Below are 21,970 nucleotides of genomic sequence, written 5' to 3'. Positions count from 1 at the left end.
CCATGTAGAAGTTCATAATTTAATTTATTTTCTAAAAATGCACAAAATTATATTAGAAACCCTACATGACAAGACTATCAAATTGCAAACACTCAAGGCTAAGGAAATGACAAAATTGAGCTTGCCTACCCAGCCTTAATGCTGTTTCCTCGCTTGTATAGTTACAATAAAGTTTAATTAGATTGTCGCATATTATTTTGGGGAGCTGCTGGAGCTGGTGTCCCGCCTCATTCATTTTGCATGCTAATGCAGTGCAAGGCAGTTTTTCTGGAAACACTGAGGGCCAGAGTTTCTCACTTACTGCAGGGGCTGTATGACGTGTCATAAATAAGATTGGTGTTCATAGAAGGCAGGAGCTGTGAATGTAGAATGATAATGAAGAGTTTGGATGGTGACAGAGTAACTGCTTACTCCATCACCCTGCTAGCCACCCACTGCTATTCCAGCCCCTCCAGTCCACAGCTGAGGGCACTACACTGAATCTCCTGTACTGGCTGCCTCCCCAGCAGACTTACATATTCCCATGCTCCAGTTTCCTGGGAACTATTCAGGAGAAGATGTCAGGGTGTTATGTGCCCTAATTCAGAGACCAATCCTGAGGGACATACTGACCCTCCTATGTGTTCTGTGGTAAATTACTGCTGTGGGAATGACAACAGCTCCACATCTCACTGGGTCTCTTGCCTTAAAAATTATAATCTTGCTGTGTGGTTATTCATAGAGAAGTTTCTTCATAGATAAACACTCTAAGGACAAATTCTCTTTTCATTCTCAGGCAGTGGTAAATGTGAAAATCAGTTTCATGCAGTAGAGTTAATTCATATTCCGGCAATTTTTACTGTTCCCAACAAATGAAAGGTTTGTGGCCATTTATTTGAGGGGTCAGCTATCAGTCTTCCCTGTTTGTATATAAGGGTGGCCATTCCGCTTCTGATAAAGATTGTGTATTTCCCCCTAGATGTTTTTTTTCTGTTTATTTCTGATTGTTTGTAAGTGCTGGAGTGAGTTTTTCTTTCAGCTACAAATGCTGCTCTTTGAAATTGAAGTGCATGACAGTAGAACTTAAGTGTAATAACAAAAGGCAGTCTCTGCTCCTGTAATTTCACTTGCTTCTTTCCCATGTTCTTCTGCAACTGTAGCGAAATGCTGAATAGCTTTAGTATTTCATCTTCAGAGAGCTAGGAAATATAGCCAAGGACGCTGAGCCACACTGAAATGAGAAAGGGCTCCCAGAGCACTGAGAAATGTTCCAGTTCTTTTAGGTTCAACCAGCCCTTTTCTGTTTGTTGCTGCAACTTATGTAAATTATTAGAGTTCAAGTAGATTTAATATTTATCATCCAAGACAGGAAGGGTCAGCCCTCCTTTCTTCTACATTCCCTCTACTGGAAAAGTGTAATTTCAGTAAAATGTCAGCGTTTGTGATTTAAATACATTTCAGCAAGAAGACTTGCAAATTGTTATTTCTGCTGTCCCTTCCCCAAAAGTGTCTCTAATTTTTTCTCTCTAAAATAGTAAGATTTAAGGAGTAAAGCAAGATGACTACAGTTGCTACATAACAAGGCTTAAAATCTGTTTCATTTTTTAAAGCTCTTAAGGTTCTTCAGAGTCTTTGGACAAATTGCTGAATAAGGTACATCACATTAGTGATGGTGACCTGTGAGTGTCCAGCAGGATCCTTCCGTGAGCTCTCCTTTTTAAGATGAGATCTCCTGACAAAATAATTTACTTGTTCATTATTATTTGGAGATGTCACTGTTTGCACTGAAAGGATGTGTGCACCCCATTGTGCCACACACCGAGCATCATGAATTCCTATGATCTCTCCTTATTTCAGGAATAAATAAGAACAATTAGGAACTTGTAAAGCTAGGTGTGATGTCAATATAAGAGCCAATCTTAACCCATAACCTTGATTTGCTTCCAGAAAACCAAATCTTGGACTGTTCTGGGACATGATTGTCGTGCTAACATCTTCTGGTAGCAACATCAGTTCCTACAGAATACAGGCTTTCATTAGAGAACTACCCCGTGCAGTTACAGATATTGCAGTCTTCACAAAGCAGGTGCAGCACTACTCTACCAGTTGTCAATTAGTGTTTTAAAAATTCTATGCTATTCCACCCATTTTTCAGGCCTCATCTCTTCAGAATCATCAGGCATTTGATTTCCTTTAGCTTCATGGATCAGGGTTTTAGAATATGTAGGGTGTTCTGGATATCCGTGAATCCATCCACAGCTTTTCGATGACATCTTTCAGCTGCTCTCACATGCTTTTGTTGTGCAGGCTTTGTCCTGCTGTTCATTCTTCTTAGTCCTGGTATCACGGAGGACTGCAGGACCTTTCCTGACCACCTTTCCTCATTATTCCTTTCTCATGGGCTAGTCCCAGACTGACAGGTCCTCTAGGGCTCTTCATTTACACTCACTCGGGGACAGAGCAGAAATTCATCCTTCAGTATCTAAAAGGGGGCTACAAGAGAGCTGGTGAGATTCTTTTTAGAAGAGCATGTAGTGATATGACAAGGGGGAGTGGCTTTAAACTGAAAGAGAGCAGGTTTAGATTAGACGTTAGGAAGAAATTCTTTACTGTGGAGTTGGTGAGGCACTGGAACAGGTTGTTCAGGAAAGTTGTGGATGCCCCACATCCACAACTGAAGTATTCAAGGCCAGACTGGATGGGGCTTTGAACAACCTGATCTAGTGGGTGGCACATTTTTGTCATGTTCACTTTATTTCACTCCTTTGAGCTGTGGTTCATAACTTGTAGTCTGTTCCCTCATGCGGGGCCTTGCAGGAAGCTACTGGAGAGTGAAAGGGTCTTCAAGAACATTTGGCATGAGGAAAGGGGTTGTCACATAAGAAGGGGCTCCAATGATAAACAGACTGACAGACTTATCTTGCAGATGATCATGCTAGGTGTTCTACCAGTTACGATCTAACACTATGGCCTTCTCATCCATTGGATGATTTGATGAGCAAGAGGACTTGTGGAATGTTATGCATGGGGAGAGAAGAAATTTGAGATGCCTGTTCAAGCCGAAGTCTCTCTGCATCATTTTGATTCTTCTAAAAAGATGGTGGTGGTCAGGAAAATTTCACTTTTCTTCCTTGCATTCACTTCCTTAAAACAACACATTAGGGCCTTATTAAAAAAAAAAAAAAAAAAAAAAAAAAGAGTATTCAAAAATCTGTTAACTCCCTCACTGTTTTTTGTTTTCCGAAGACTTCTGTATTTTCATCTTGCTTGTACACTTCAGCTGCTCTCAGCCATTTCACTCTCAGTTTGGAGCCCCTCTGTTTCTCCCACAAAGATCCATTGCTGTCATGTTTGTGTTTCCAGAGTAAACCATTACCTTAAAATACAAACAAAGCAGATGTTTTCTTCTGATAGACCTCATACTGTAAGGTAACTCCAGAGAATGCAAAGAAATAAATATGACTGTACGTGTGCATTTGTCCATCTGTGATCAGTCCCAGCTTGCTGAGGGAAGGCTGTGCGTGAGGGAGAACTGGCTTCACTCAGTGCCACAGCTGGGCTGGCCAACTCGTGCCTGCAGGGGCAGCACAAGGGAAAGAATTAAAATCAATTGCAGGCAACATCTTATACTTCCTTTTTAACCCACTGCAGCTGGGGAAGCTGGGGAAGGGAGCCAGTGAGTGGAATGAGGAGATGCACACAGACAATTGCAGGGTGCAGGAGGGAACAGTGTTTGGGAAGGGGAGGCTTTAGTTAAGGGATGAGGAAAGCAGCAAAGGGTTATAGGTTTATTCCGGGTTGGAGTCGGAGATCGAGAACACTGCTGTCGTGATCAATGGAGAAGAACAGTCTTCTGTTTCTTCCTCAGAGTTGTTTGGAGAAAGTGAAGGGGATGCAGAGAGGCAGAGCATGATGGGGAGGAAGCACTGGTAATAGGAGAGGAGCTGGGAAAGACATGGTGCTTTGAGGCAGCCAAAGATGAGCTGTTGTGCAAGCTGGCTGCTGTACTACAGTGAGACAGAGGGAAGAGTTGTCAGCAGTTGATGTACGTGGCTCATTCAAAAGCTTGATTGTCCTCTTCATTTTGTTTATCAGTACAAGTGGTCCAAAGCACTGCTTTCTTAAGAATGCACTCATATGAGCTGTAAGACAAGAAAGAATAAAACCAGTCATATGAAGACTTTGAATTGCAAAGCATCTATCCAATGGCTAAAAAAGTTGGACTGCAAATTATAGCAGTGAATTTATGAAGAGTATGCAGTTTCTAGTTACAAAAGGGCAGTTCCCCTTTCTCCCCTTTCCTTCACATTTTCCCCTTAAAATCATGTATGTGATCATTATGGATATCTGTTAAACTAAGGGTAACCCTTTGCTTATTACTGGCTGGGGAATATGGCTATTACACCTGAGGAGCCATTACGTGTGTACTGTTCTTGTAGCAGCAAATGCAAAATGTTACTGTGACTGCAAATTAACTGTTAACACCAAACACTTAACAAGTTTCCATGTTGGGCATCAGTGTCCTCCAGGGTGAAGTAATTTTTCTACTAAACTGTGTATGCAGGGCTGCGTAGACAGTGGAAGTTTGCACAGCTTGTGTAGTGGTTAAAAACCACCCCCCACTCAAAATACAATCTGAGCTTAATTCACTCATTAGATGATGTGTGTGAGCACAGACACTAAAAGTCCTGTAGGTTAGGTGTTACAAATATCTGACCTGAGAAGTTAGCCAAAGTTCATGGTACTGCTGCTCTTTTGCTAGAAGAGATGGATGAGGCAATCAGGTGGTCTGAATGAAATCTTGTATTATGACAAAGAATGCATGAGGAACTGCTCCCTTGAACCGGTGGGGAATCTGACAGAAGATAATCTCTTTACACACAGGGTCAGGTCTCTCTGCCCCAGCCCCTGCTCATCCAGATACTTATTCTTCCCCGTTTTGTCACAATAGTGACAAGGTCTTTTTTTTTGTCTTCTTCCTCAGTTTTTCTGGTCTAGCTGTTTCTGTCACGCACAAACCCTCACAACATAATTGCCTGTGAAACCTCTCTGTCCACATGTGTCTTTGTTTTGGGAGATGGCACGTAATTATGTTTGGGGTGGAGATCATTATTGTTTCAAACATCTGGCTTCATAAAGAACCTTAATGGCTTCTCTGAATTTATTCTGAATGAAAGGATGAAGTGTTACGCCCACCATCTTCCACTAGCTTTTACCCAGCTCGTAGCAAAAAAATGGCTGGAAGCTGCATAACCTGTCAGGCTGCTTATTAAAGATGTCAGGAGAGGACTATTAAACCTCCCTACTCGGGGGGAAGATGTGTGTTGAGTGACCTATACAGCAACTTGTGTTGTAGTGTTGGAAAGGCAAAGTGCAAGAAATTTCTTGTCTTTCAAAAAGGAGTAGACTGCTTAGATGGAGGAGCAAAGAGACATTTCTCTCGAGGCAATGGCAAGGATTGCCCTGAAAGGGATGTGTTGCTGTGACCTTGACTGCACCCCTCCCTGACAGCTGGCTGTGGGCGCAGGGCTCGTAGGAAGTGGTCAGTGCCATTCCTCCAGATCCACAGAAGTTTCAGGCAGGATCATAGCTCATGGCAGCTTGACCTCTCCCTGTGCACCGCGGGGTCATGTGTAAATCAAATCCTTTGCCCTGACAGGTGATGACTTTGTGTGGTGTGAATCAATATATGTCCTGGAAGAGCAACTTTGAAATACACATCTCTTTAATGTGTGTGCAGGTGGGGAATTATATCATGTAAATGCTAATTTACACAAATTGGAGACACAAGTGAGTAGTTAGTTCATCCCCCGACACTAGAGGAGAGTCCTGGATAGAAAGTGCATGAGCCATTAAAAAGATATAACACTTAACCTTAGCTGGTGATGCATGTGAGAATGACACCATTACTGCTTTGGTGGTGGTGGATGAACAAGTTGTTCAGTGGTGCTTCTGAAGGTTTGTGATACAGTGCTAACAGCATGTGAGTGCCAAGGACCTTGCACCACAGCCATGGGAGCCCTTTTACTGGTTGGAAGTTAAAGAATAGGAAACATAGGAAATCTGCTGTAAGGATGGTTGACTAAACTGTGATAAAAGATGATCTGTTTGTGGGCTGCCATAGCCCTGCTTCTTATTTCCTTGTGAGGCAGTGACATGCTCCCCTGCAGAGCCTTAATTTCTGGTTGTTTGTATGGAGCATCTTAGTGGTTTCTGGCAAGTCGTTACTTCCAAAGTGAGACTGAGCCAGTGGAAGAGGCTACATGGTATAGAGATGCATTAGAGAACCCTGTACAGCAGGGTTCCTGATGGGAAACTAACAGAAGAAGTGGTGCTCCATTAATAGGAAAAACAGGTAACAAAATAGTTTTATAGGCCACATCATCCCTAGGTCTTGCAGAATACTGTAGAGAGAGGCGTTAGGTAAAATTAGATAATATTATGCAAGAGTTATGGCCATTTCACAAACAAAGGGTTCTCAGAAGAGTTAAGGCACTGTTTTCAAAAGCCTTTCTCTGTGCTCAGCTTAGTATGTTCTCTAATCTTAATGGTTTGTTATCTGGATAGGACAGGAAAATAAGTATGTGTGAAAATAGAGTATTGTTCAGACTATCAACCAAGAACATCAGCAACATGGAGTTTATGATTGGCATTGTGTACCCAACCCTCTTTTTCTGTAAAAGCTAAAATTTGTTCCTCTACAGCTACTGTTGAAGGAATGGAACTTGAATTGACCACTCTTGAAAAATCAGGCTGAAGCACCAATAAATTTAGTCCCCAAATGTGGCAACTGCATTTGAGGTAAAAAAAGTTCTAGCATAATTGATGCCTTTTTCACTTTAAGGCGAAGAACAAGTATACCACAGTCAAAGAGAATACAGCAGTTTTAGCTTCTTCTCACTGCTGCCCTAAATGTAAATAGGGAATCACCAAGATAGACACCACTTTTGATTTTGTCAAATCACTTGATATAAACATTGATCCAGCCATGGCTGAACATGTAATACCCTCCCTCAGACATCTTCTTGTGATGTGGAATTACTGGCTGTGTTGTAGTTCAGAAGTGAGCCATTCACTTATGAATGTGCGAGTGTTCATGTGTGTCCCTGAGCGTTAAGTTCTCTGTGCATCAGGCTTATGAACCAAGTGGTCTTCTCAAAAGAATCACCTCATCAGATGGAGCAGATTGAAAAAGCACCCTCAGCTTTGCAGTAATTGCTGTGAACATTAGTTTTCCTATTTAAATTAATCTTCAATTGTGTTTTATTTTGTCCATAGTACAACAGAGACAAATTCTGCAATTAAACCAGAATAGTTCATTACAGATGACACTAATAATTGAACAGAGACATTGGAAAATATCTCTTCTCCTTTACAGCAAGTGTGCATGATTATAAGAAGATTATACTGGGTATAAAAAGTCACATTACAGTAAAGGAAGTGCATGAATCCATAATCTGGATGATGGGAAAATGTTGCTGGCAGGAACAAAAGGCATTTTACAGTCCCAAAGTCTAATGGGTGATGAAAAAGAATAGAAAGAAGCTTCTAAAAAAGAAGCTTGTAAACCTATGACAGTGCTATAGGTTTGGCTGAGATATTAGGCTGAGAGTTACAGGGACATTTAATCTTATGTCTGAGTCCCCAAAAAGCTGAGGAATATTTACTGTTAGTGCTCTTATATCTAGGCTTCACCTCAGTAATTCTTTCTGAGCCCATTCCTGGCAATTAATATCTGAGAGAGGGACCACATTAATTTTTCAATCCAGAAGTATGTAGTACCTTTGTTCTAATACGTAACTTCCATACAGCTGGAAAGACATGAGGGACAAAGAGACTACCATAGGGAAAGGAGACAGAGTATTTTTGTGGTAAAGTGTTAAAATACCTTTCCCGCTAAAGCGAAGATTCAACATTTAGGCCACATTTACATTAAGAAATAAAACATAGAGTTCTTTCTGCAATTTAAAGTTACCATTTCTCTTGCTCTGTCCTTCTATGAACTTTCAGAAATGATCCCAATACCCCAGTAAGAAGAAGTAACCTATGTGTTTTGCTCAAAGTTTGAAGCACCCACATTACAAAAAACCACCAAAACCCCAAAACCAAACCAAAACAAAAAACCCACCCACCCACCCAAACAACAACAACAAAAAAGGCAGGAAGGGATTATATCAGCAAAAATGCCATTATAGGTAACATTTTCACAAGTGCCCAGCTGGGATGCTAGAAGCCCAGTAACAGCTCCCCTGCTTTTGAAGGTGTGATGTTTTGCATCAGTCTGTCCTCAAGGTATTCCACTGATGGGAGCTGCAGCTGCACCGTGCAAATGAAGGCCTGAGTAATTTATTCCTTTCCTCCTAATAACAGCTGCAACCCCAAATTTACCCACAATTACTTTTTTCCCCCTAAGCCACAGAGCTTTTTAATGCACTGCTGCACAAATACTTTCGCTGGCAATGTCAGGGATTTGGAAGCAGTTTTGACCTTGGCGACCATTTTGGGGGACATGGGCAAGCTACTTCCCTTGCATTTGTGCAGCTCTCTTTAAGGTGCATTGTGGTTATTTGCTTCTCAAAGATGTAATGAGGTGTAACTTGTGTATACCTGGGTAAGTATTTGGAGAGAAAAGGTTTCATGTAAATGTAATTAAAAAAATATTATTATATCGACCTCTAGAACAACTGAAATATGGTGAATTTGGTATAAACTAGAATGAAAAATTAGAGCAGTAATTCACCACTACGGCCTTTCGCTGGTTCAGTTATTTAGTGGAGAGAAGACTCAGGCATCTTACTATTTTGGACTGGAATTTTAAACAGGTTTCAAAAGAAAGTCTGGCAGTAGAAACTTCTGATCTGCTTTATACATTTACCCTTGTGTACAACTAATTGCACATTTTGGAATTCCTTTTCCTGACCCAGAATTTTGCAATGGCAGATCTCAAAATGCTACACAAAGTTCACGGCTCTTGTTCTGCAGATCAAGCAACATCTTGGCTTTAAATGCAGAGTCACTTGGGAATTCAGGAAGTGATGGCAGGGGAGAGAGCTCCTGATTCCCAAATCCCAGAGGACCTCTACCCAGGAGACTGTTTTGCCCCTCTGAACAGGAATTTGAAGAACTCCCCAATTAGCATTTGCCTGAGCCCTGCTTCTTGCTCCTTTTCTACTTTCTTACAAGTGTTAATTTTGCTAACATTGTTCAATGATACCTTAAAAATATCTTCAGCACTGGAGGCATTTTTCCCTTCACTGTTTTGTTGTCTTTTTCAAGCACTTGCATTGAGTCCTTCTCTTCCTGAGATAACGGCCTTCCTGAGGTCTAATAGTTCAATTCCTAAATATTACATCCCTTTTAAAAAACACAGCAAAAAGAATATGAAATGCCACATATAAAACAATATTTTGGAATATAAAGAAGCTTGCTTAGATTAGTATTCCATAATAACATGATTATTTCTCTCAAAACTAGTGCTACTTATGTTGTTTCCTGTTTGAAATATCCTGCTTTGCATTTTTTTAAATTTATGAAATAATTGGTTTTGCACAGCAATCTACAGCAAAAATATTCAGAGACCCTTGTGCATTTCTGCCTGATCTGCTACATTTTCTCTATCCAAAAGAAAAAGACCTTGGATGTTTTAGATATGGCACTTAGCATCCTTCAGGAGACAAACTTAAAAATTAGGTCTGATGTGATATAACTAAAATGCTGATGGTTCAATTTTTAGCTTTTCAGGGTTGATGATAGCTGAAATAAACCAGTTACACAACTGGAGCTTCTTTCAGGAACACATTTAAGCACATGCTTAAATTTGGGCATGTATGTAAGGTCTGAGATTTTTAGTATTTTCCTAAATTAGATCTTTGTTTTCCTGGGGGTGTATATACAAGAGATATCCCTCAGCAATATGGGTATTTCTCTGAGCACTGTAAGGGCAAATGGAATGTGAGTCTGAAGTTAAGGGGGAGGTCCTCTCAATTTCTTGAGGTTTTGCCTTAAGCATAATTTTGCTTCAGAAGGTTGAATCCTCTTCACTCTGGCTTTCTCTTGTTTGATTTGGAAGATGTAGCTATGTATTTCCTTAAGTCCTGATTAATGTGGAGAAACATTCTTTTCATGCTCGTAAAAAACAGACGCATCCCAGCCAGGCCCAGAACATATGTGACTGGTTCCATCCTCCTTACAACATATTGCTGTGTGAAATAAGGAACATGCGACAATCATCACTTTCCAGTCTCCGGACTGCGATGCCAGATAGAAGGCACCCATCCATTTTTTTTCCCCTCATCCTTTTTTTAGTCCTTACTCTCCCATACTGATTAAATTTGAATAGCCATTTTATTGCCAATTCTGTTAGCTACGATTATGCCTTATTATTCTATTAAATGAAGTTAAATGGAAGTAGGAGAATCAGGCCCTTTGCTTGCCAGTTGCTGGCTTGCAGGTTGAAATGGTTCACCATTCCCTTTCTTCTATTGTTGTTAATAAATAAGATGTGCATTTCTTTCATTTAATTAATTTCTGATCTTGAGGTTTGATGGTGTTGACATTCTAAGAATCCAGAATGAATTAGTCATATTGTGGTGCCAAAGCTCACTATGCATAGGAGAGTGCTACTAGCAATGTGAAAATAAGAAAACCACAACAAACCAGGCAGCAAAATTTTTGTGCTTTTTTAAAAAATGCTTTTTAAAATTGCTGTTGTTTTAGTATAAGGTGGTATGCTGACAGTAAGCGATCATATCCCTGGCTGCACAGAAGAATGGACTCAGGTGTTCTCGCATGAAAGAATCTCTCGGGGAAAATTCACACTTCTTCTGTTTAGTTTTGCTTTTCCTGTTTCTCTTTGTTCAAACAGAACCACAGTTTAAAAAGCTTTGGACACACAGCTGGACATACATAAAAACCACACCTGACTTGCATCTGTGATTTATCTTTGTAGATCATACTGTTATTTGAACATATAGTTGTTCAATTTACATATGCACATATAGAACTCTGGTTCTGTACCTTTAAAATAAAAAGGAGCTTTGCCATTAAATTTGGGGAGTATCAGATAAAATCCTGTATGTACAGATTAGACATCCAGATTCTTGTGTTTTTTATGTCCAGTGATCTTGAAAATACAGACTCAATTTGGACACATTGGGCAGCTGGATGCATTATCCAGTATTTGTCCCTGAGTGAGCAGTCATTCTCTTACTCCAGGAGAAAGTGTCTAAATCTGGCTCAAAGACAAAAAAGAAAGAAAGAAATCTTTACCTTTCTTCTCTTGGTTCAAACCAGGAATGAGTGCATCAATTTAGTAAGCACGTAAAATACATTGAAAGTTGAGAGAATTTAGGTTTGCATTATAGGTATAGGATGTGACTTTGAAGAGTCTGTTCTTTATTTCCCTCTCTTTCTTCCTGATTTATTTACTGACTCCCGGGCAAACTTGTTTGCCATGTGGTGCAAATTGAATTGAAACCGCTGAATTTCTCTAACTGCTTAGAGTACCTACTGTCAGAAAATCTGCACAAGTTTTAGAATTAGCAGACACACAAAATGTTTATCTCACTTGTTAGCTTGGTAAAAGCCCACTGACTTTCTGAAATCACAGCAGCGAGCTGTAAATGATGTGTGAAATGAAAAGGCTTTGCTCACCCAGCGAAGACACAGCAAACATTGAGGAAGCTGTGCCATTGGACTGGGCTTGGTGGAAAGGAGGGAAACAGCTGGGATACAAGAAGAATTAAGCCCAGAATATACCAGCAAAGACAGAAAATAAATCAAGTTTGATGTAATTTTCCTATGCAGGGTTTTTTTTTTCTTTTCTGTCTTGCTCTGTTTCTTTTTCGTACAGAGACTGCAAAGCTGAGTGGTTCTGGTTTGTGTGACTTGCATGAAGTTTTAAATTTGAAGTGATCATTGATTTGTGCATTATGTTCCAGTATGTTCTGCTGCATCAGGCACTCTGTTTTGTTTCTGTCCACGTCTACGTGTTTTACTGGGAAACAGCTTTTGCAGGGAGTCAGTGATAGAAAACTGACTTGGAAAATGAGTGCCAGTTCAAGGGCAGAAACATCCATCTTTACTGCCTTCACCCTTCTGATGATCTGGGAAGGAAAGGGAAGCACATGGGGTTTAGAAAATTGAATGACACACTTAGAGGTTAGACAGAGGCATAGGTTTTAAAGAGTTTACCCTTGCAGAGGAATCAGATGCTGAATCTGTTCTGGCTATCACCTTGCTAATGGGAAAAGAAGGAGAAAGGGATAAGTTCAGAACCACAGGATATCCTCACCAGTGGGTGCTAGTGGGTGCCAGCAGGGATCACACATCCCTGGCTGTCCCCAAGTTTACTCTGTTTCCATACCATCTGCCATTCCTACCCCCCATACTTGTTGGCTTAACCCCATTAAACACATGGCCCTGTGCATGCTGGAATGAGTATACACAGACCATTATGTGACTGCTCTGTTTGAACACTGAATCAAGGGAATATGAATATATAACTTCAGTGGTAGCTGGGGATTGATGTCATGCAAGCACGCTAACACAGCTTCTGGATGGGATCTAGCTTGCACTGTCCAGATCCAAGTGTGAAGGAGAGCAGGTGTGTGGTTGTCTGCCCATGTAAATCTACTTTAAATACTGCCTTGCCAGGCAGTATTTGATTTAAACCTCATTGTCCAAAGATGCTAAATAGCTATCCCTGTCCCAGGATCCAGGCTTTGAATTAGAGCTTTTTGTTATAACAACTTGTATTTCCAAAAAACCAAGATACTCCGTTGCGACAGTTCCTAACAGTACAATTTACAATTTTTTTTTGCTGTATTTTGGCTTGTTACTGTAAAATACTGTGACAGATGGAGCATCATCTGTCAACAATTCCTATCTGACACAGAGTAGAAATTATTGCTGTGATGAAATTATTGATCTTGTATCTTTACATTTAGGAGCAAGGAGGGTCTTATACTCAACTGAATAAAATCAAAAGCAGTTTAGTTTAGGATCCAAGAGGGATTTTACTCTAGGAAGACCCTTAGTGACTGGAGGTGGAAAAGATTTTAGTCTTGGCAGACACAGACGCATAAAAGCTAATTTCTCATAGCTGTCTTACTGCTTTCTGTGATATGTCAACACTAGTATGGAACACTATGGATTTATCCATGAATCTTTCGTGTGTTTTTCAGGCAAATAAGAACTAAGGAAAATCCAGATTTTTTTTTCGTGTGTGTGTTTAGTGCATTCTCTTTGCTGGGAGCCAACAGACTTCTCTGTGTAAGATCTGAGAGCAAGGGGAGAGCTTGACGAGCCAGACTTGCAGTCAGGAGAAGCATGGGAGACAAAAGGATCGTGAAAAACAATTAACAAAAAAGATTTGGTTTTCCAAGAGTTTGCTGGCACAGATATGGATGTGGCCCTAATGTGACAGTAATTATAGTGTTAATGCCATCTTATTAGTTCTTAAACCCAGGATGCCTTCTTATTTTAATGACCAGTGGCTTTTATCCCTGATTTGCTACATCATTATCTAATACTCTTGCTGTAAGTAGTTATGCTGGAGAAACAAGGAAGGGCTAAGCTGAAAAGATAAGAAGGAAAGAAATGTGACAATGTGGCTCCTACCAGTGATGGTCCTTGTGCCTAAAAGTACCTCTTTAGATTGACCCTAATACTGGAGAAGAAAGCTTATCTGAGTACGGGCAAATGCAACCAATGTCGGACTGCAGGTAAAATGTCTTGTTGGTACTATCCTGAAACTGTGAGGAAGGTGAGTGGGAAGTCTGTTCTCCATGCTTTTTTTCTCCATTAAAGCTACTCTGCCTAGTACTTGTAAGAAGTGACAATTCTTATCCCTTCAGCAAATAGTGATGGGTTTGGTGCTTCATGGGATTATCCTCAAAGTAAATACGCCACCTGAACATCTTCAACCTTGAGCTAAAGCACCTGTAAACCCTGATCTGAAAATCTTGGCATCGCAGATTTCTTAGGGCATTTCTTAATATGGCTTTTTGCTGTGTCAGAAATACAAATAAATAGTTCATTTTTCTCTGCTTCTTGTTTAAACTAGAAGGACTTTTTACTTTGTCCTGAAAAACAGTCCAACCACATTTGTGGACAGTGGTTTGTATTGGTCCTTATTTTTTTCTGAACCTACCTGTCCATTCCAAACAATGAAAGGGAATCACTGTTCATTAGGTGATTAAGAAAAGTTTAGAGTGGCTTGGAACTGCACAGAGGTGGATTTTCCTGCCAGAGAGTCTATTAGTAAATGCTTTTATGGGACTCTTCACTCTTCCAGAATGAGTAAGTCGTGCATTCACAGTCTTGCAAAGCATTCATCTGTGAATTGTACGTGAAGAAATGTACGGGAGGCATGTGTGGTGTGTGTTCCAATGGGACTATTCCCTAGCCACCACTTGCTTCGGAAATGGTATTAAAAAGTACAATTGTTGGTCATTAGGGTTAGCCTTGCAAAGCAGGCATGACAGCATTAGCAGGAAATGCTTCTTTGATTTCAATTATAATGCATAAATTATACTCTTCTTCTGTCTTATCCATGCAACATTCAACAACAGCTTTTTCATCTCGGTCTGGGGAATAGAATTTTGCACATGGTGTAACTTCCATTGCCTTAAATACAGCCTCCCCAATTTTATCACTGAGCACTCAAAATCTTCATTATTACAGTTCAGCCAGCAGAAATTAGTTGTATTTAGATCCCAGTAGGCCATAGGATGCATGCAGCTTTGAGATTTGGCTTCCATTTAGCCTTGGGAAGCAGACTTAAAGCTTGATGGTTGAATTACAAGAAGTACTGATATCCCTCTGCCAGCAGTAGAGTAAAAACCAGAGCTGTCCTGGGGTGTGAGAAGCAGGGAAGGGGAAAGATGGGACTAATCATTCCTTCTTATAAGACTGAAGCATCTATGGGAAAATTCAGTTCCTCTGATTTGCTTTCATCTGGCAAAACCATAGCATGAAAAAGTCATTGAGATAATTACACAGTGGTGGTCACTTTATTATTTACAGTGGTTTCTTCATGAAGCACAAGTATGTAGCTTGCTGATCTTGTTGTCCACACATGTGAGACTTTATCTGCCTTTATCTGAAACATTTGTGGATTTCTCTGACTGGTTTGGGTAGCAACAGCTGTGAAGCCTCCTGGGGCATGGGCTTCAACCATGCAAATCTGCGTATATGGGCTGTGATGGACTAGTATGACTCTTGTGCTGTTGAAAAGTCACTTCTCCTAATACTTAAAGTAGTTACTTCTCCTTTTACTGTCATCCTACCTCCTGTTATATCCCAAAACCAGCTCACCAGTATTACTGAACATGAACTGTTCAGCCTATCAACTTACTGTGTAAAATCAGTATTTTTTCTACCTTTTGTATTGAAACAATTCTCTGTGTGTGTGTGTGTGTGTGTTTGCATTAGAGGATTGTGCTGCCTTGCCTATGTTTAGCACATATCTGCTTGGTAAATATATCTCAGTTGAAATGCCTGTGTGCATAAAAAGAGGAGTTTCTCAATATTGTCTCTATAGAAGGCTAAAATTATAACTCCAGAAAAGGAATGTGAAGTGTTCAAAATGACAAGAAAAATGGATCTGATGTTGAAAAAATACAAGACTGTGAGTTTTATTCTGAAGAAGAAAACTACTTGCCACTTACAAATCTTCTATTCACATCTTTTATCTACATCATTAATTGGAATTCTTCTTAATCAGTTCTTTCCTTCTCCTCAGCAGAAGCAGCAAATTTTTCCAGTTTTCCAAATTTGGTCGCGAACTTTTTAAGACCTTCACATGCATTACAGAAATGGCTAATCCAGAGAAAATCATTGCCTGCTTTTTTGTCTCCATGTATTCACAATTTCAGCATTGGAGGAAATGCACCTAGAGCTAGTGAAACATTAACACTGGAAACTTTGCACAGTGACTTCAAATAATTTTATGCTCTGGTCTGAATAGCAGTTGTTTTCAAGTATAAATACTTGGGTGTTCATATTATGAGTTTACCTACTTGTTAGCTAGGATATTACAGGCAAATATTCCTTGTGATTGTAACCTAATAGAAAGACAGAAAACTTAATTGTGCCGTACCATTTAACAGTTGCTGCCCAATAACCAGTAAATAAAGGATTATTATGACTGAAACATTTTAATGCTAAAATAACCAAAATTGGCTTTTTATCACTGTTCTTCATGGGCAGGCAGCCCTGTTTGAATTGGTTTTGTCTCCAAATCTCTTTCTAAATATCCTCTCACTACAGGAAAGGAAGAAGTTTGTGCTGTGTCCAAGGAATACGTTAACTACTGTATAAAGTTCTAGACCTTGCGCAAACTGGGAGAAAAAAAAAATCAATATTTTACATTCATAAAGCACCTTCTGTTTGTCTCAGCTCACTTTGAAAATGTGAACTCTGAGTTAAGAAGCAGCACTGTCATTACACCCAGCCCACTGATGGGTAAACTAAGGCAGAAAATGCTGTGAAGTTACAAACTTGGCCAGGATCAAAATCCAGGAACACAAAAAAGTCTTCAGCACTTAAAAGACCGGAAATGTTTCCCATTGCCCATTCCATTGTATCAATTGAATATATAAGAACGTGGTATTTTCTTTCCCTTAACAATTTCTGATGTGGTAGACAGACAAATGACTAACATGTGTGTCATAAAACAAGTTCAGATTTTATTTTTTTTTAACATAAAAATGTAGTTTACCACTAACTCTTCATGTCAGGATTTGAGGACTGGGAATCTATTTTGTATCCCCAGTCTGCACAAATCCTTCCTTATATGTGCAAAACAACTCGGTCTTCTCCTTATCACCACTTTCTCATAGCTGTTCCTTCAAGCTCACACTTGATGGCTGCAATTGGTGTGATAGAGAGTGAAGTAATTCTACATGATGTGCTACTATTTACAGGTGGCTGGGGTTATTTGCACTTGAATGTTGTGCATGTGTCTTCAGCTAATAAGCAAGTGTTTGGCTCTGAGAGATCTTACTGGTTTTCACTACCAGTGACCATAAACAATGGTCACTGATGCACAGCATCCAACAGTTTGCTCAGCTGTTTCCTTTATTGCAAATGTTGTATTTTCCATTCTGACTATGCAGAAAATTTTTATGATTTCCAGTGCTTCTTGTTAATCTGGGAGCAGAAACATTACAGAGCAAATACACATTGGAGAACCCAGGGCAGAGGTCCCCCATACCCACCACCCACCCCTTGGAAACACAGAGAGTAAGCCCAGCAATGCCATAGCTGCATTTTGCCAGGAATTGAGGTGACCTGCTGTTCTTCTCTTTTGCAGATTTTTCTCCTTGAGTAGTGGTTTAGCTCAAACCTGTAAACAAGGTAGTGTATCTTACAAAAAAAGGTTGTGGCTATCTTAAAAATTATATGGGCAGCTGAAATGTTGCTCTGTATCTGTCAGAAATGGGACTGTATTGCTTATTCACTTCACCCATCCTCCTGAAGACTCATTCCTAAAACAGCAATACTTCTCTTCCATATTTCCTAACGTTGCAGCGTTATTCTAAGTTTCATAATCTCTCCTACCATCACAGTCATACAGAATTCATGTGCTTTTACCCACTATACACAGAATGGAATACCTGGAATGAAAATGTAATTAAATCATATGCAAATAAAAAATGCTGCAGCTGACTTCATAAGAAGGAGACTGTCATATCAAATACCATATTGTATTTGATTTCAATATTAACTGATAGGATTAGCAGAGATGAAATTTACCTTAGAAAGCTGAGCCTGCCTAGAGTTACTGGTGAAAGGATTTTTTCAGCTTTTGCACCCAGGAACATTTTTGTTCCTAACCTTGGTGCAAAGAAAGCTGTTTTGTGGCAACTGAAGGTTTTGCTGTCCGGGTGGTGCTGTATTCCATCCAGCCTGGTCCAGGGGGTGGTCAGATGTCTGAGTGTGGCTGAGGAGACAGGTCAGCCTGCTCTCCTTGCTGCAGCAATGCCAGGGAAGGGCTGGGCCGTTTGCTCCTGCTCCTAAGTGGGTTGTAGAGGTGGGCAGCCTGCAGAGACTGTGTGCCCCAAAACCTGGCTGCTGCCCAGGAGCTCTGCCTGTACTTGGCTGTGTACACTGGTGGAATTTTAGGGCATCATTTTCTTGCACCAATGCTAGACTCTGGATAAAGAACAGAGGAGGCACAAGTTGCCTTTCCTCTTTCTGCGTTGGTTCTTGTGGAGCAGTTGGGCAGTTCTTGTGTTGTGTCTGCTTTTCAAAGGCCCTGAGAGCTCTCATATGGCTTACCAGTGCCTCACACCTCATGTATGGGTCTGTGCACTGTGATGTTTCCTGGCTTTCCTCCTCCCGTGGGAGTGCTGAGCCTGGTTCTGCGGTGCAGGGACCTCTCAGCCGGTGACGTCTCCTGGTGCTGCTGCCTCCTAGCCACACCTTGGCTCAGGGCTCTTCTGACCTGCTGCCTTCATAAACACTTCAGTGGCTTTGCCTTCGGTGTGAAGTGCCTTGGGAGCCCAGTATGAAAGGTGCTATAGAAATGTAGTTTCGATTTAATTTGGTTTGATTTACAGTTTGAAAAATGAAAATCTTTCTGCAAAGCTAAGACCCCTGTACAATTTTTCCAGCTTGCTTCTGCTGCTTGCAAAGCTACTTGCATTCCCTTTTGGATCACTGGGGATTTCCTTGACACATTTACACTCCTGTTCTCAATAACTTCATACCCAGTCTCATGCTGACACTTTCTCCCTTTCTCTCTCTTTTTATTTATTAAAATTACCTTCTCCACAGGTATTAAACATAACCAAGCCAAGCAGAATAGAGGCCAGTCATAAAAACATAGATGACTACATTTTTCCCTGTTATGATCTATGACAGGCACTTAGTCCTTTAAAAAATTGCTACACCTTCAGAGCCCGGAGATCTGGAGACCCCAATAGCATCAGAGGTTTTAAAAATACATTGCAGATATTTCCCTTCAAATCCCTGTACTTCCTGAATTTCTGTCCTTATTTTTGTACTACAGTGTCATTCTGTTTGATGCTGAGATCCTATACTGGCAGGCACTTTACAAACCCACAGGAGTTGCCCCAGAAACCACACACTTAAGCAGACAAAAATATTGACAAGAAAGCAGAAGTACCAGAGAGGTGAAGTGATTTGTTCAAGGCCACAGAGCAGCTCACTGGCAGGGCTCACTTGTGAAGACAGGCTTTCTGGTGCTGTACCCACAACAGTTACCTGCCTCTAAATCTCTGAATTCATCCTTTAATCCTTTGGCATTCACAAAGATTTAGAAAATTTACTTTACTGGACTTGGGGAAACCTTATGGTCCCTGAAGTGGAAAATATCAAAGAATATGACCAGCACTTGTAAAATTAAGTTGGGTTATTTAATGTATTCCTAGAAGCTCATACCTCTGTGAAGAAATACAGTAATCCAGGTTCCCTTGCCAGTGTTTCCTTATGTGTGACAGACTTATGGTGAAGGACAGGAGAAAAATGGGAATGTTTTTACCTCTTACCAGGAAGATTTTCTTGTGTTTGATACATAGTAATAAATGGCAAAACTACACTCAAAACTTGGCAGGTGGGGAACAACTTTGGAATTAAAATGAAGGAAGTTGTCTTGTAGGTTTAAACAAAGGAGAAGTGTTTGGGGGCAGAATATGACTTCTTGGTGATACACTAATTAGAATAAAAATGTCAATAATTAAAAATGGAGGGCAATTTTGGCTTTTCAGGCCAAACTTTTCAGCTTTTCACAGGCATAGCTTTTCACCAGAGGCACTGTACTTCCCAATGGTGTTAATTAACCCATTCTTTGCTGGGTGGTATAAACTAACAAGGCAGAAAGACACAGCACATGGTGAAATAGAGAATTGAGCTGGGATCCTGAAATGACACTGACACTGCTTTGAAAGCGTTGTTTCAGGAGGGTTTCTTCTCATCTGGCTCGTAACAGGCATCAAATCTATGGTGGTGGTCTGAAGCCCCTCTGCAGTGGTGGGAGGACTCTGCAGAGAGAGAGTCCCTTCAGGGGTGGTTCATCCTGTCTGCCTCAGGTATCCATGTAGGAAGGGATGAATCCTTCTCTGAAGGGATTGCTCACTCTCCTCTGAGTACAAAGGGAGCCTGGATGACTAGTGCTCTCTTCTAGCTGCCTGGACTTCCAGGGAATTACAGGTAGGGGAGATCAGTCCCACACCTTTATGTCCTCCTTCATGTTGCCATCAGAAATGGTAAAACCTGCCAGGGGCCGGCCGACAGTCTGTGCTTGTGAGTATTGCACACTCCAGGTTTTAGGAGTATGTCCAATGTCCCTCTCCCAGATTTCTCTGGAACACTGCTGGCTTCATTCCTGTTGCATCCATAGCTTTCTTTACAGCCTCAAGGCTGGGAGAGGAGTATTTTTTTGTGTGTCAAAACATGATTTCTTGGGGAAACATAAAGAGGATACAGCTGCAACAAAATGGAGAGACAGGTGCAGATGCCTATTTATGTTTTTAAAAACTGCAGATGTGTGTATGTGTGTACATAGAACTGCTCAGGCAAGCTAGGATGCATGGATTAATTGAAACCTATACTCTTCAGAAAACCATTTGAGATGTACTTGGTTTGATGTTATATTTGTAACCAACACTATAGTGGTTGTTGGGGTTTTTTCTGCTTGGGAAATTTCAGATGTGGTATTTAGCTTTGTTTGGAATGAAGACAAGTTTTTTGGGACAGAATAATTTCCTGCCAAAGAAAATTGGGACTCTCTAAGGCTTCAAAAGTCATGTGAATAGTTTTATCCTGCCGGTCTATTCTTGGTGCACTATTTATCTTCCTTCTCCGTGTGCCGTGCATGGCAGGGCCCCATCCTCTTGTGATGCATGTGTCAGGGGAGCCTTGGTTCTGACTAGGAACTGCAGATACCATATCATTAAAATTAATAAACAGGAACAGTGGAGGTTCCTGGAGAGACTGTGATAAACATTTGACCAAACTTATTTTGTTTTAAATTGTGTCATCCTTCAAAAAAACAGTATCTTCACTATCTCATCCCTTGTGCCTTTCTATCATGTCTCTGTCATGTGCTGAAGTTACCCATTCGCCTCTCAGCCCACTTTCCTCCCCTTGTCACACTTACAAAGTGGCTGACACCTTTTCTTGTCCTTCACTGGCTGATGGCTCCTAAACCAGGCCTGGCTTTCTGTGCCTCTCCCAAGGAGGAGCCTCTGGGCGTTCTCAGAGTATGCATGGGGGTACAGGCATATTTGCTCTGCAAGTGAGGAGTCGTGTCAGGTGGGTGTAGTGACTCAGAAATAGCTTCTCCAAAAAGAAAATAGCATTGCTCTTTTTATTTTATTTAAAAAGGAAAATACACTTTTTTTTTTTTTTAAACACAGTTTATTAAAGCATGTTTTTTGTAAAAACAGCAGAGATCTGTGTGTATAGTTCAGCTCCTTAACCTTTATTCTTCCCTTGCAGGTTTTTGGAAGCTCTCCTCCACCCCAGCTTGGGCTAACATTCTCTCCCTGCTTCCACATATTCCCTCACCTGCTGGGAAGCTGCATGTGACAGTATATGAGCAATCCTCCTGATGACATCCAGGCTCCCCTGCTGTACTCCAGACTTGGGATCCTGCAGTGATTTAACATCTTTGTTTGTAAGCTTAGTTTAGGAAAGATTAAACTGTTCTTTGCATAATGTGTGCTTACTGGATCCATGAGACTTATTAAAAACTATGCAGAAAGTGCCCACCTCCCATCTCTTCTCCTGGGGCTAATGGTTGTGTGCCATTATAGGTTCATTATTTCAGATGTTCTCCTGCAACAACCCCTCATGAAATCTTCCCTTGGAGCTTTCACCTTTCAGGTTCATTCCCTATTTTTGTGGGTAGTTGCCATACTGGCTCCACCTGTTGGAAATCCTATGTACAGGGAAGGGAATCTTCTCGTGCTGTAGCCACTTTCCCATACATTCACCCATTTTCTCCTCCTCATCATCTCCC

General features: G+C 40.7%; 1 long non-coding RNA gene across 1 annotated transcript in view; it reads left to right on the top strand.

Moving 5' to 3' along the window:
- Positions 1 to 21,668, top strand: part of LOC125323624 — a 49,556-nt gene extending 27,888 nt beyond the window's left edge. Inside the window, exon 2 of the long non-coding RNA XR_007202584.1 lies at positions 21,448 to 21,668. This is a non-coding gene — a long non-coding RNA (uncharacterized LOC125323624). The remainder of the gene's footprint in view (positions 1 to 21,447) is intronic.
- The last annotated feature ends 302 nt before the right edge of the window (positions 21,669 to 21,970 follow it).

Source organism: Corvus hawaiiensis, chromosome 3 (genome assembly GCF_020740725.1).
Source record: "Corvus hawaiiensis isolate bCorHaw1 chromosome 3, bCorHaw1.pri.cur, whole genome shotgun sequence".
Lineage (NCBI taxonomy): Eukaryota > Metazoa > Chordata > Aves > Passeriformes > Corvidae > Corvus > Corvus hawaiiensis.
This window is presented reverse-complemented; position numbering and strand designations above follow the sequence as displayed.